This window comes from Beta vulgaris, chromosome 4 (genome assembly GCF_026745355.1).
Source record: "Beta vulgaris subsp. vulgaris cultivar EL10 chromosome 4, EL10.2, whole genome shotgun sequence".
Lineage (NCBI taxonomy): Eukaryota > Viridiplantae > Streptophyta > Magnoliopsida > Caryophyllales > Amaranthaceae > Beta > Beta vulgaris.
Window position 1 is genome coordinate 61,667,851 of NC_079205.1, and position 14,626 is coordinate 61,682,476.

Below are 14,626 nucleotides of genomic sequence, written 5' to 3' on the forward strand. Positions count from 1 at the left end.
AAGTTGCATCCTACAAGTGATTAATTCTCAATTTTTCTATACAAGTAATAATTAAACACAAAACATTTCCCTCTTCAAGAAGTTACCTTTATTTTCTCAAAGTAGAATATACTCATAGTCTTTAAGTGGAGCCATTACTTTAATTAATTAATTTAGATTTATATCATATCTTGCATGCATGCTAGCACCGAAAATAAAAATATATATCTTGCATGCATGCACAAGCTATTGAGCTAAGGCTCACATATCCTATTCGTGGAAGGCAATATTTAATAACCACTATTTTTCCGATCAAACCCATTGAGAAAATGTTCAGCCACCAAATCAGAAGATTATATTAATCATATTGATAAGGACACTTATAGGAATGGCAATGGACGGGTCAAGTAGGAAACCTGCCCTATCCCGTATGTTTATTATTAAAATTCTATTTATATACTTATATTATTAATAATTTCATCAACTTGTAGATATGAAGTGGGTGCGAATACCTATGTGTGTGTTGGGCGCGATGATGAACTGAGTACGACGCGGGTGCGGGTGTCCATGCGGGTGGTGGGGCGAGGATGGGTTTAATTACGTACCTGATGGGGCGGGAATGAGTAGAGATGTAAATGGATCGGGTTCGGGGCGGGTGGAGCATCATCCGCATCCATCACCCGCTACCATCCGCACCACCCGATCCATCCATCACCCGGAAAAATCATCACCCAAATCCGTCCATCCATCCATTTACTTTCGGGTGAACGGATGGATCGGGTTATAATCGGGTGAAATTACCTCAAAATAATGCTAACCATAAAATTTCAGAAAAATAAAGTTTCAACCGATAAAACCATAGATCCACAACTACAATTCAACTTAAGTTCAAAACCACAGTAATTCGCATACAGAAATTAGGAGAATTAGGTTGGGCATTGGGCTTTTAGATTTGGACATTTAGTTGGGCCTTAAGGATTGGACCTAAAAAAAAATTTTTTTTTAATAAACGGGTGATGGGTCGGATTAACGAGTCGGGTGATGGATGAAAATTGTCCACCCGAATCCGATCCATCACCCGCATCCGTTAATCCGTCACCCGTTAACCATCCGTTTAAACCGGGTTTTTCACACGTCCATTAAGACGGATGGACCGGATGACCGGGTGGTCCACTGGATATTGCCATCTCTAGGAATGAGTCTTGAATTCTCCCCGCAATGGGTGGTGGAGCGGGGATGGGAATGAAAATTTTATGCGGGTGCGGGTGTGGAGGTACCATCCTCTGCACCCGTCCCCTCTAATTGTCATTCATAACCACTTATATAAGGAAAAAAAATAATCATATAGTTTTAAGGGTTGGGCGAATAGGCCAGAGTCAAAACCTTCATGTTTATTAATGTGTGCTAAATCTTATTGACAATTTCACAATAACTTTAAATATAAATGTATTGACAAATTTTCATGAAAGATAGTTTGACAGTTAAACCATCAATTAGTTGAAAGAAAAAAGTAATAATAGTTATACAAAATCTCAATCTAATGAATACTCCTAATAAAAATAGAGCATATATATATATATAAATATCGTAAAAAGTCAAAATTGAGCATCTATTTATACAATTGAAAAAAAAAATTCAGAAAAGTTAAAACAAAAATATGCAAGTTTTTGTTGCAGATTATAATCTAGCTTCCAATTTTTGATGTATTTTAGATTGTGATAATATGAGTCAAAACATTAAGGGTTTGTTCTTCCCAACTTAATTATATTCAGTTCAGTTGTAATCAGTTCAGCTTAGTTCAGTTTAGCTCCAATCATCATTTCTATTAGTTATAATTTAATTCAGTTTAGTTCAATTCAGTACAGTTCAGCTCAGTTGCAATCAGTTTAATTAGGTTCAATTCAGCCTGATTGCAATCCGTTCAATCTAATTATTTTATGGCGAAGAGAATATGCCCTAAAATCTAGTTCAAAATATGTTGTTAAACAGGTTCTTAGTTTTAGCTAGATTTTAGATTTGGTCATACTCTCAGAGTATATACTACTAGCCTTCATATGCACGCGATGCGTGCGTTAATTTCAAAATTTGTTATTCTATTAGATATTCTATTCGTACTTTATTTATGATTAAACTTAAATGTGAAAAAATTCAACAGTTAGATGAATTTAAATATATTAATTCGTTAATGTAAAAAAATAAAAAGGTTGTGAGTGATTATAAACATTATTTTTTTTGTGAATGAATATATTGAACAGAAAAAACAAAAATAATGAGTTGGTTTAACTTAATTAAAGAGTATCAAACGTAGTGAATGTTCAGACTTTTCATGTGCACGTTATGTATGCCATCTTTTTTTATAAGGTATAAAAATTTGGTCCATTTGATTTTTGATTGAAGTATTTGATGCATATACCATTTTAAACTTGTTTTAAATGACAAGTTGGAATGAGAATTTTTAAATGATTTGATTTTGTAATTTTTTTCATTCCATTAATTAGATCATTAAAGGTATTTTAGTCACTTCAAAAGAGGACACCACACCTCCTCCCTTGGCTTATATAATAGAGATTGTGGATTTTTAAATTTGGTAATATTTGAATATGCACTTGGATCATATCAATAAAGTTGTAAATGGCAACTGATCCGATCTCCATGTCACTATAATTTAGAATTAAAATTTCATTTTGAATGTACTTTGACTACAAAAAATAATGTATTGCATACATTGTACTCCTTGCATTTCAAGAAATAAGTATCCATTTTCATTTTGCATGTTTATCAATGTTATTTATACCATGTCTTTATTTATATATTAATTAAATTTATAAAAGTTTAATATACACATTGACACAAACTAAGTAAGACTATACATGACTATGCATCTAAATGCTTTGCATTAGAATTAAATGTTTTTCCCTTTCCTATTGAAAAACATTACATGTTTTGCGTTGGAATTATATATTATTATATTATTTTGTATAAGTATGAGTAATTAAATAGAACAAATCAGGGGCTCTCTTGGCTCAAGGTGCTTCCTCTGACACCCTAGTTCCTATTGATTATGAGTGGATTTGGAAGCTTTCGGTTCCTCCTAAGGTTAAGTTCTTTCTTTGGAAAGCTTGCAATGATGGTCTCCCCACAAAAGATCGTCTTGACAGGAGTTGCATTTTTGTGCCCCAGGAATGTCCTTTTTGTAATCATCACTCCGAAACTATTATTCATCTATGCTTCTTTTGTCCTTTTATGTTGGATACTTTTGCTAAGCTGCATGATGATTATGCGTGGCCTGCTCTCCCTTCTATTGACCAAGTCCAGATTTTCGGTTTTAGTCATCTCATTAACCATTGCAATGCCAGTTTACCTGCTTCCGAGTTTAATCTTTTGGCTATTGGCTGGTGGTTTATTTGGTTTTTTAGGAACCAAGTGCTCTTTCAGGACTCTTCCTCCTCCCCCCTTTCGGCAGCGGTGGTTATTCATCGCTTCTCGCAAGGTTGGTTGCGCTCAGGGGATGCTGAAGGTGGCTCCCCCTCTCATCCGGTGCCTCGTTTGGTCAAAGCCCCTCGTTCTGGTGATGCTGTTATTTGGTCCCCCCCTCCCCAGATTTTGTTAAAATAAATTTTGATGGTTCGAAGCTGCGGAATGGCCATGCTTCTTTTGGTTTCGTCATTCGGGATCATCTTGGTGCTGTTCAGGTTGCGGGAGCTAATTCTTTAGGCCTGTCTTCGTCTATTCTTCAAGCGGAGGCCTGGGGACTTCGCGAAGGTGTTCGTGCAGCTTTGGCTCTAGGCTTCACTCATATTATTATAGAAGGGGATAATATTGCAGTCACTAATGCTCTCAAAAAGTCTTGGAAGGTTCCCTGGGAGATCGCTAATATTATCTGTGATGTAGGTGTGGAGCTTCTGCAGTTCTAGAGTTTGCAAATTTTTCACATCTTTCGGGAGGCTAATAGAGCGGCGGACTTTTGGGCCAACCGTGGCCACGACATTTCTTCGCTCGTGTACTCCTTTCCTCCGTATGATGTTGATTTCTCTCTTATCATCCGAAAGGATGTTTTAGGCTAGCCTCCTGATTAAGGAGGTCCGTCTAAGTTTTCATTTCCTTATCAAAAAAAAAAAAAAAAGAACAGTATATCCCCTCAAAAAAAAAAGTAGAACAATATATTTCTTGTCTAGCACCCCGGGACATCCGTTAGTGGGATCGTTGAGAGAACTATAAAAATTTCTTTTATTAATTGTTTTAAAATTCAGTAATTGCCATAATTATTTCATGTTTATTCCTGATTGTTGAGCATAGTAGAGTAATAGCTATTTTGTCAAACGATTATTGATGTAAATTGGAAGTGGGAAGCATTATTCAAGTCAAAGTAAAAGCTTGTAATTAATGAGCCGAAAGAGACCACTAAAATCAATAATTGTAAAACCACTTTGCGTAAAAAGGCAGCATAACAAGGGGAAAAAAATGCCCTCTTATCTGACGTTTTCGTCTTCCACATGTGTTTATAAGTTAATACTACACATATCCATTGTGAATCATCATAGCTGAAAAATTAAGAAGGATTGACTAGTTTATAAGTTACCGTAATACCACCTGGAGTTGACGTGAGTGGTTAAGAGTCTCTCGCTGCTTAACCAATTCCTTCATCATATACATTTTCACTAACGATAAATACTCATTATTTTTTATAAGAAAAAGTATTTTTAAGGGGAAAAAACCTATTAATTGGTACTAACAAGTAACAATACCATGTAAAACTGATCCTACTACTAATACCATGGGAGAGTTTGTTAACAAACTTTTAAATGGTTCAACTTTTTTTGATTCACTGAAAAGCTGGTCTTAATAGGCTAGTCTATTACTTCCTCCGATTTTTATTAGTTTAACCGTTTTGACTTTTGACACTATCTATATACATGACTTTGACTATCTATTGTAATTTGTATTTAAGCAAATATATAGTCATGTAAGAATTGAGATCTTGTTGGATTCGTCTCAATGTGTATCATTCAAATATCAGTTTTTTGTGATTTTTGCTTATTGAAAATTAGAGATATTAAAATGTGCCCAAAGAAATGGGTAAACTAATAAAAATCAGACGGAATACTTTTTAACTTATGAATCCCTTTTTGCATTAAATAGTCAATACCAACAATTGATTTCACCAAAAACTTTTAAAAACATCCAAATAATAAGGATTCTACTCGTTCCTCCATGAACCTTTTTAAAAGATAAAATTAGGCACAAGCGTTCTAAGAATGACACATTTACATTTCATTATGTTTTTCTTATTTCTTTTTTAGCAAAATCACATTTTGACTAGGTTAGAGGTGAACAACATGCCGGATGGGGAGGTTCAAGCTGGCCCGCTTGTTAAAAATCGGCCTCTGACCGATTTTTGTTGCGCAAATCTCGCTTTTTCGGGTCAAAATAGCGGTTTTTTTAGGCCAGATTGAGTCGAGCCAAAATTTAGATTAAAAAATCATTTTAGCTTGCTCAAAAGCCGTCCCAAATCACAAAATCAGTCCGGATCCCAAAAAATCTACTCAAGCTCTAGACTAAGTTGTCTTGGATTACATAATGAGGAACTTTTAGATTGCAACTAAAAAAATTTGATTGGATATATATACATTCTACTATCATTTTGATTATTCTATTTCTTGATCAAATATATTTGAGAATTTAGTAACTTAAGAGAAAAAGGAAAAGCCATAAAAGACATGATTATGCGTGAAAAGGCACGTGACACTATGATAACCAAAGAAAACAAGTGCATGTGAGTTATGTGACCACTCTTGTAGATGACAAAATAAGGTGGTAGAATTAAGGATTCTTCACTCTATAGGCCCAATTATAAATTTCTTTTCTTTGTTTTTTCCACTCTCGAGTCTTGTCCAGTTTCCCCACTTGGACTATCCTCAACTTCACAGTTCTCATGGTCCAAAAATGGGGATGACAATCAGATCAGGTTGATGTTTGGCTCGATAATAAATAAGTTAATAATATTTCAATTTATATTCAATCCATTTGATAAACAGATTTAAAAATTCAACATTAATCCGACCTATTTAATAAACGGTTATCTATATAATCATATAACTCGTTGAATTATAATTATTACTAGTTTTACATGCACGCAATGCGTGCGAACGCGTGATAACAAATAAAGTAGAAAAAATAAAATTAATTGGATAGAAAAACTATTTTTACATTTTATTTTCTCAAAAAACTGATGTTGAATTTAAATGTCTTAGTTCCCCCTTTTTCGTTCAAATGAAACAGTTAGTTATCTTCTTTCTTTTTTTTCTTTTTTCCTTTTTCTATTTTTTGGTGTCCCCCATGTGTTGCCTTATATAATACAGATTATGATTGATTTTTTTAAAAAAGCTAAATGAGCAAACTCACTATTAAAAGTATGCATATTTGGAATTTCTTAGAATAATTATGACCTTTTTAAACTAAATTGTACTTTTTTCAACCATATTTTAGATTACCAATATGTTTTTCCGAAAATTTTCTATATTTATAAGTCAATAAGATCAAAGCATATCATTTTCGAGTCGAAAATGTCAACATCAACCAAACCTGTTTGATTAAATGGGTCAATCATGATCCCAACCTTAATCCGCTTATTTCGGGTTAGGATTGAATCGGGTTGTCAGATAGAGTCACATTTCGCCAGCCCTACCCAATAACAAAAAAAAAAAAAGTTGTTTAGTTTAGTGTAGTTTCTCACATTTTACTCTAGTTTAGACATTCTCTTATGTGTTCAATACAGTTCAGTTCAGTTTCTCGTAATTCAGTTCAATTTCTCTAGCTGTTTTCGAGGCTGAAGAGATTAATTAACACACCTCCAGAATACCAAAAAAAAAAAATACACAATGGATTATGGGTAGAAAAAGAATTATCATATTGGAGGATTATAATTTTCAAACTTCTAAATTTTCTTAAATCCTGCTGAAGATTCGTCGCATGAATCGATTGTTCTTCGAATTCTTCGAAGCTTGTTTTGCCCCCTGTTGATTCTTTGGAAAGGTACTCAATTTTTTTTGTTTCTCTGTTTTTGTAATTAGATTGATTTTTTTTTTTTTCTGATATTTTCATTGTTAGAATTTATATTGAACATTTTGATTCAATTAATTAGATAATGAATCAAAGGAACTATAGTCTATACATAGTGTTAGTTTAAATTTAACTGCCTTTAGGGAAATTTGTGTGCCTGAAATTACAGCATTGTGTTTGTTTTGCGTTGGGTATTTTTGTGAAGTCTTTGTTTTGTAGTTAGATTTTCTCCATTTATGTTTGAACTTTTAGAATAGTTGAACTATTTTTCTGGGTTTACCATCTAATTTAGCCATTAGTCCATTCACTTTTACTACATTTTCTTTATCTGTTATGTTCTATGTCCTGTTCTAGTATTTGGTGATGGTGCATTTTTTGTTCTTTTAGACATTATGCTTATTTAAGTTATTTAGTTATTTGTGGATTGTTTTAGCATTATCGTTATGCTTTGAGGAAATGCTAGAGTGCTATGTTACTCAGACACGGATTGGATTGAGTGTCTACTCAGATACGGGGGTCCAAGTGTCTGACTCGGCTATTTTGTAGAAAAAAGTCAAGTTTTTAGTTTAAAATGAAGTATCCAAGTAACGCGTCGTGTCGGACACGACATGACACAACACCTCTTTTTGAAGTAAACGAAGGTGTTGGAGTAACACTGCTATAGCGTGGAATATGAAGAAGTAAAGAAGAAGATTGTATTAAATTTTAAATGTAATTTACAATTTGGACTATGTTGTGTATGTTTTGTTTTATGTAACCGATTTATTTGGTTTCATTTCTGAATCCCCATTTTAGAGTTTCTGGATTCGGCAATTTGGACTGGGGGGAGTCATTGTTTATTTCAACTGAGCTGCAATGACAATGTGATAACATGATTTAAATAATTGCTCAATCTGAACTTCTGCTGACTCCATTGGAATCATCTTTTGCTTGTCAGGTGGGTTGGAAAGGAGGGAGTGAGGAGCTCAGCATTCTGCAAATGGGTTTTGAATCTCTGCATCATGCATTCAGTATGTGGTGGGAATGCCACTTTTCTTCCACCTCAGTTTTGTTTACCCTTATTAGCTCTGTTGTTGTGTTAGGGTGGAGAATTGTTTATGGATTAATTCTAGAGGTGATCATGGGCGGGGCCGGGCTGGGCCTAAATTCGGGTCAAATTTTTGTGTCCAAAGCCCGCTATTTCGGACCTACATTAGTGGGCTTTTGCGGGCCAAAACAGGTCAGGCCAAAAAATAGACTAAAATGTCATTTTTGGTTTGCCCAAAGCCCGCCCAAAGCAAAAAAAAATACAGGCGGGCCAGACCCACGGGCCGAAAAAATCTGCCCAAAACCCGGCCCAAAAACGGGCCGGCCGGGCCAAAATGATCACCTCTAATCAATTCGTAGTGGGTTGGAGAGCACAGAATTGCTCGGGAGAAGCCAGTTTTTGAAGAAAGTGGAAACTGAGGCACTAAGACTTCCTGGATCAATGGCATTGCTTGATGGAGGTTTATTAATTGTAGTCTCCCCCGCTTATAGTTGGTGTAGTAAGATAATCAAGCTTATTATCTTGAAGCCATTTCTTGGTTTTAAGTCTCATTTAGATTATTATATGATCTTACTAACAGTTTCCAATGTGTACTTACAAATTTTCTTGTTTGTGAATTCAGCCCACACCCAAGAATCTGCTAAAGCATTGGCAAATACAATTTCTACCGTATGCCAAAACTGTAGGTTGGTCGTTGTGGTTGCAATGGCGAGTGACAAAGATCACAGTGATTTCGCCAAGGAACTCCTTAGTCCTTATGGGTTAGTCTCTTATATCCCTGTAGATGGATGAATTCCAATTAGAAAGAGATTGAAGGCTTACAAATGAAAACAGGACACCAATTTATTTTGCTTTTAAGCTTTTCCCTTTAGATAATGTTTTACTTATTAGTTAAAGTCTCTGATGAATTTATCTGGGAACATTTCTATTTGATCCCAGTGGAACTGCCAATGTTGTTAAAGGTATTGTTGTGCATCTGGTTTTCTGTTCATGTTCAACTTTCAAAAGCTTACTAGAGGGCTCAAAAGTGGACTATTAAATCATTAAGTACCTGTTTGGTATTATTGTGAGTTTTAGTCTTTGTGTTGAAGATTTCAAAAGTCATGTAATAAACTCAAAAGTAGGGATGCTCATTCTAGTAAAAATGGGCAACGAATTCTGGTTTCCATATTTCTGTTTTTGGATTGTTTTTTATTGATTAAGGGACTGATAACAAAACGAGATAACGAACAAGCCTTAACATGCTTGATGATGAAATTAAGAGGTTTAGGGAGGAAGAAAGGAGAAGAAAGTGAGATTAGCCATTGTTGGCTTAGTTGAGAGCTCGAAGAGCTAGAGAGAGAATAAAATGACTACATTTTTATCATTGATAAGTGGTTAATGATTTATTACATCAACTAAGCTATATATACTACAAGCTAATAACAAGATACAAAATACTTCCTATATAACAAAACACTTGCTAAACCATAATCTCCAATACTTGATATCTAAGGCCTAGGAAATTGACAAAATTGTCATTAAACTAATTAAACTCTGATGCAGGATCAAAGGACAAAGAAAAACATACATTTTCGATAATATAATCAAATGTTAGATGATAACACTGTTATTTATTTAGCCTTACTCAATTTTCATGTTTCAGGTCTACATTTTGAAGCTGTTTTCCTGACAGAAGTAGATATTGCAGGAGATAAATCTCGAAGTGCATCTGCATCCTTTTCGAAAGATATATGGACAAAAACATGTATGGAACTTGGTATTAAATTTATTTACGAAGATAGTGCTGAAAATCTAAAACCATTTGATGCATCGATTCATTCTACTGGAAAATCAAACAGAATGACCATCACTGCTGAAAGTTCAATAACAAATTGCTTGGTGGCTAATAATAGGATTCTCAAAGCAATAATGGGAGATCAACCAGGTATAATTGTATCTACTGGATCTTTGCATATTGTTTCATCTATGTTATAGTTGTATCTATTCAGGCTAAGCTTCCATGAAGAATGTGGTATCTTATTAGCTTCATTTTGCTGAACTTTTCTTGTCTGTAATACGATGTTGAATTGTTTTGTAAGGTTAAATAGATGCTACTAATGTTGTATTTTTATTCTTTTACCCTCTATAAAAAACTTTCTTATGGCAGATTGAACATTGCGAAAGGAACGATTGTTTTGACGAGATCTTCAGTTATTCAATCCCCCCCCGGGAGGTGTCAATCTGGGTCACTGGCTGGGTTTGGGTTGACCCAGGCTGGGTCGGAATGATTTGGGTCGGAATAATCTGGGTGACCCCGTGTCATGGGTCGGAACTGGGTGGGTCGGGTGAACTTGGGTCGGGTGAAACTGGGTGAGAGGATCTCGGAACTGGGTCGGGTGAGACTGGGTCGGCCGGTATCTGGGTTGGGTGAATTTGGGTCGGAATGGAATAAGGTGAAGTCGGTCGAAATCGGCTTTCGGAATGACTTGGGTCGGAAGAAATCGGCTTTCGGAATAACTTGGGTCGGAAGAAATCGGCTTTCGGAATGACTTGGGTCGGAAGAAATCGGGTTTCGGAATGACTTGGGTCGGAAGAAATCGGCTTTCGGGTTACTTGGGTCGGAAGAAATCGATATCGGAATAACTTGGGTCGGAAGAAATCGGGTTTCGGAATGACTTGGGTCGGAAAAAAAGGCTTTCGGGTTACTTGGGTCGGAAGAAATCGATATCGGAATTCGGAATAACTTGGGTCGGAAGAAATCGGGTTTCGGAATGACTTGGGTCGGAAGAAATCGGCTTTCGGGTTACTTGGGTCGGAAGAAATGGATATCGGAATAACTTGGGTCGGAAGAAATCGGGTTTCGGAATGACTTGGGTCGGAAGAAAACGGCTTTCGGGTTACTTGTGGTCGGAAGAAATCGATATCGGAATTCGGAATAACTTGGGTCGGAAGAAATCGGGTTTCGGAATGACTTGGGTCGGAAGAAATCGGCTTTCGGGTTACTTGGGTCGGAAGAAATCGATATCGGAATAACTTTGGTAGGAAGAAATCGGGTTTCGGAATGACTTGGGTCGGAAGAAATTGGTTTTCGGGTTACTTGGGTCGGAATCGATATCGGAATAACTTTGGTCGGAATAATTCGACTTCCGGAAATACTAAGGTTGGAAGAAATCGGCTTCCGGGTTACTTGGGTCGGAAGAAATCGATATCGGAATAAGTTGGATCTCGGTGGGACTTGCCGACTTGGTTCTTGGAACGACTAAATATCGAACCGGCAGCTCCGTGGCGTATTATGATATTGTGGTATAGATTATACTATTATAGTCATTATACTTTATACTTATAGTGGTATATTATAGTAATCTGTAATTATACTGATATTGTGAATTGTGGTTGGGTAATTGTTAATTTTTTAATAATACATTGATTCATTAATAGTTTGATACTTATATTATTATTATTAATTTGAAATGTTACTACAATAAGACTTATAAATTATACTTATATTATTGGGTCATTCACCATTATTGGCTATTGGCAATTGGCCTATTGACTAAGTTACTAAGTAGTAACTAGTAAGTATCGCTTATTAGTTATTCAGTTATTTAGTTATTCTTATTCATTATTGCATATGTATTCAAGTAACAAGTAACAACTAACATATAACAAGTAACAAGTAACAGCTAACAGTAACAACAAACAGCCATAAGGATTATTGATTATAGAGTTATAGACTTATAGTGTTAGTGTTAATAAACTATTAAACTTAAACATTTTGTTAGTTAGTGACTTACTTACTCTTTTGTCTGAAATCTGAATCAGTTACTATATATAGCAACAAAAAGAGTTAGAATTAAAGAATTAGGTTGACGTTAAAACATTAATGAAAGCATCTTAATTAATTTGTAATTATAAAATTGTTCGACTTTTCATCGATCATGGAACAACTCAACAAGTAACAATCATCATTGTTAATCACTTAATCGAATATGTCATATGATCGTTCAGAATATTATACATAATCATACACTATATCACTAAAGGATGAAGATGAAATATTGAAGCTATTAAAGTAGATCATGGTCTATAATCAGTATGAAATAATAATCATGTCATTGTATCAGTAGAGGATGAAACATTGATCGAATTTCGTTCAGTTAAGCTGTTAAGGTTGACATAAATCAAATGATCATAAAGTTGGCCTATTGCCTAAGTATCGCCTATTACTCTATTAGTTATTCACTTATTTAGTTATTCTTATTGATGATTGCATAAGTATTTAAGTAACAAGTAACAACTAACATGTAACAAGTAACAACCATAAGGATTATTGATTATAAACTTATAATATTAGAGTCAATAGACTATTAAACTTAAACAGTTTGTTAGTTAGCTTAGCCGTTAGCGACATAAATCAAATTGATCATAAGATATTAAGATTGATTGTCTTCGACATTAATCAAAAGTGAAAACCATCAAATGATCATACGATTGATCATCGATGTTATTACACAGTTTTAACAATAATCAAAGCATACTATAAATCCGTCTATTTCATTACTTAAATAATCACACATTAATGCATTTCATACTTAACAATTAATAATTTAAACTTTCATTGTTTCACAAACTTTTCACATCAATACAATTACATCATTATTCATTGAACTTTTAAAGTAAGTACGAATTATTAAAACAGTTAGTAAACATCATTCATAATTATTTTTACATTAATGATCTTGTTCATAATTAAAAATAGTAATTAAATTTCTAAAGTTTGTAATTTTATTAATTTATAATATTAATAATTAGTAATTAGTATTACTAAACAAATTTACAAATTAATACTAAATGTCTAAAAGAACTATAAATGAAATTTAAATGAACTCTAAATGAAATCTAAAATCAAATCTTAACTAAAAACCCTAAATGAACTTACAAAAATTAATCTTACCCACTCATTCAAACAATGGTTAAATCTCAACCTTTGATTTAACCCTAAACCTCAACCGTTGATCTAACCATAAATGAATAAATCTCAACCCTTGATTTAACCCTAAACCTCCCCCTAAAGCCCCTTGGTATATAAACCTAATTTTCTAAGTCACACGCCTCATTTCCTCACTTCATTTCTCTCTCATTCCGGCTTTTCTCTCTGAATTAGGTTTTTGAAGTTTTTCTCTCATCCTCTCACTTCCTCACTTCCTCAGATCTAATCTCTCATTTTCTTCATTTTCTTTTCTTTTCTCTCAGTCTCTCCTCTCTCTTATTACGGTTTCACTCTTTATTTGCAAATTGTAGATTTGGGTTTTAGTCTCTCTTATTCGGGTTTCACACGGCTCAGATTCTCAGAAGGGTTGAAGACTTAAGGGCTGATTGCTGAAGCAGTGAAGCTGTTAAGAAGTGAAGATCATAAAAAACAAAGCTTTCGTCCAAGAAGAAGCAAAATAAAGCAAAAAAAAAAAAAAAACGCAAATTTATTCTTCATAAAATTATGTCGCAACCACCAGGTAAGTTTTCTTTTTCCTAGAGTTCTCGTTTTCGTTTTTTTTTTTAGATTTAGGAAGATCTGCACTTGCATGTGATTGTGGGAATATATGCTGGTCCAGTTTGCAGATTTACTGGAATATGATGTTTGTTTTTAATTTTACTTGTTGTTTTTTAAGATCTTGATTTTTTTTATTATTTTACTTGAAATTGTGAATGTGAGTATGTTACAGATCTGATATCTATACTATTTTCGGAATATATGTGACATGTGCTTGAGATCTATACTTTTTTTTAACTTTACTTGTTGTTTTTGTCCAGATCTAGATTATTTTGGATCTTTTTTCCATGTTTCTTACTTTTTTTTCAACTTCAGTTCTTCGTAGTAATTTATTTTTGTATTTTTTTTTTGTATTATTTAACTTTTTATTTTTATATGGAATATGTGAGATTGTGAGTATGTGACTATGTTTTAAAGTTTTTTTTATGTGAGATCTGATATCTGTACTATTTTTTGAATATCATGTGACATTTGTTTGAGATCTATATTTTTTTTACCTTTACTTGTTTTTTTTGTCCAGATCTAGATTATTTTGGGATTTTTTTTCCATGTTTGCTATTTCAGTTTTTTACGGAATATGTGAGATCTAAATTGTGAGATTTTTTTTCCATGTTTGCTATTTCAGTTTTTTACGGAATATGTGAGATCTAAATTGTGAGATTTTTTTTCCATGTTTGCTATTTCAGTTATTTACGGAATATGTGAGATATAAATTGTGAGATTTTTTTTCCATGTTTGCTATTTCAGTAAAGTTCAGTTTTTTTACTATTTTACTTTTTGTATGTTTTTAAGTTTTTTTTGTGTCCAGATCTAGATTATTTTGTGATCTTTTGCCATGTTTGCTACTGTTTTTCAAGTTCAGTTGTTCATAGTGATTTTTTTGTATCTTTTTTTGTATTATTTAGCCTTTTATTTATATACGGAAAATGTGAGATCTGAATTTGCCTTTGTATGTTAGAAAGCTATGTTACTATGTGAGATCTGATATCAATACTTTTTTTTTGAACATTACTTGTTTTTTTTTTGTGTCC

General features: G+C 33.8%; 1 long non-coding RNA gene across 1 annotated transcript; it reads left to right on the top strand.

Moving 5' to 3' along the window:
- Nucleotides 1-6,304: 6,304 nt before the first annotated feature.
- Nucleotides 6,305-11,574, top strand: LOC125497068 (uncharacterized). Its single transcript, XR_007273725.2, has 6 exons — nucleotides 6,305-7,011; nucleotides 7,976-8,564; nucleotides 8,688-8,826; nucleotides 9,711-9,812; nucleotides 9,907-9,992; nucleotides 10,215-11,574. It is a non-coding gene; the product is annotated as an uncharacterized LOC125497068 (long non-coding RNA).
- The last annotated feature ends 3,052 nt before the right edge of the window (nucleotides 11,575-14,626 follow it).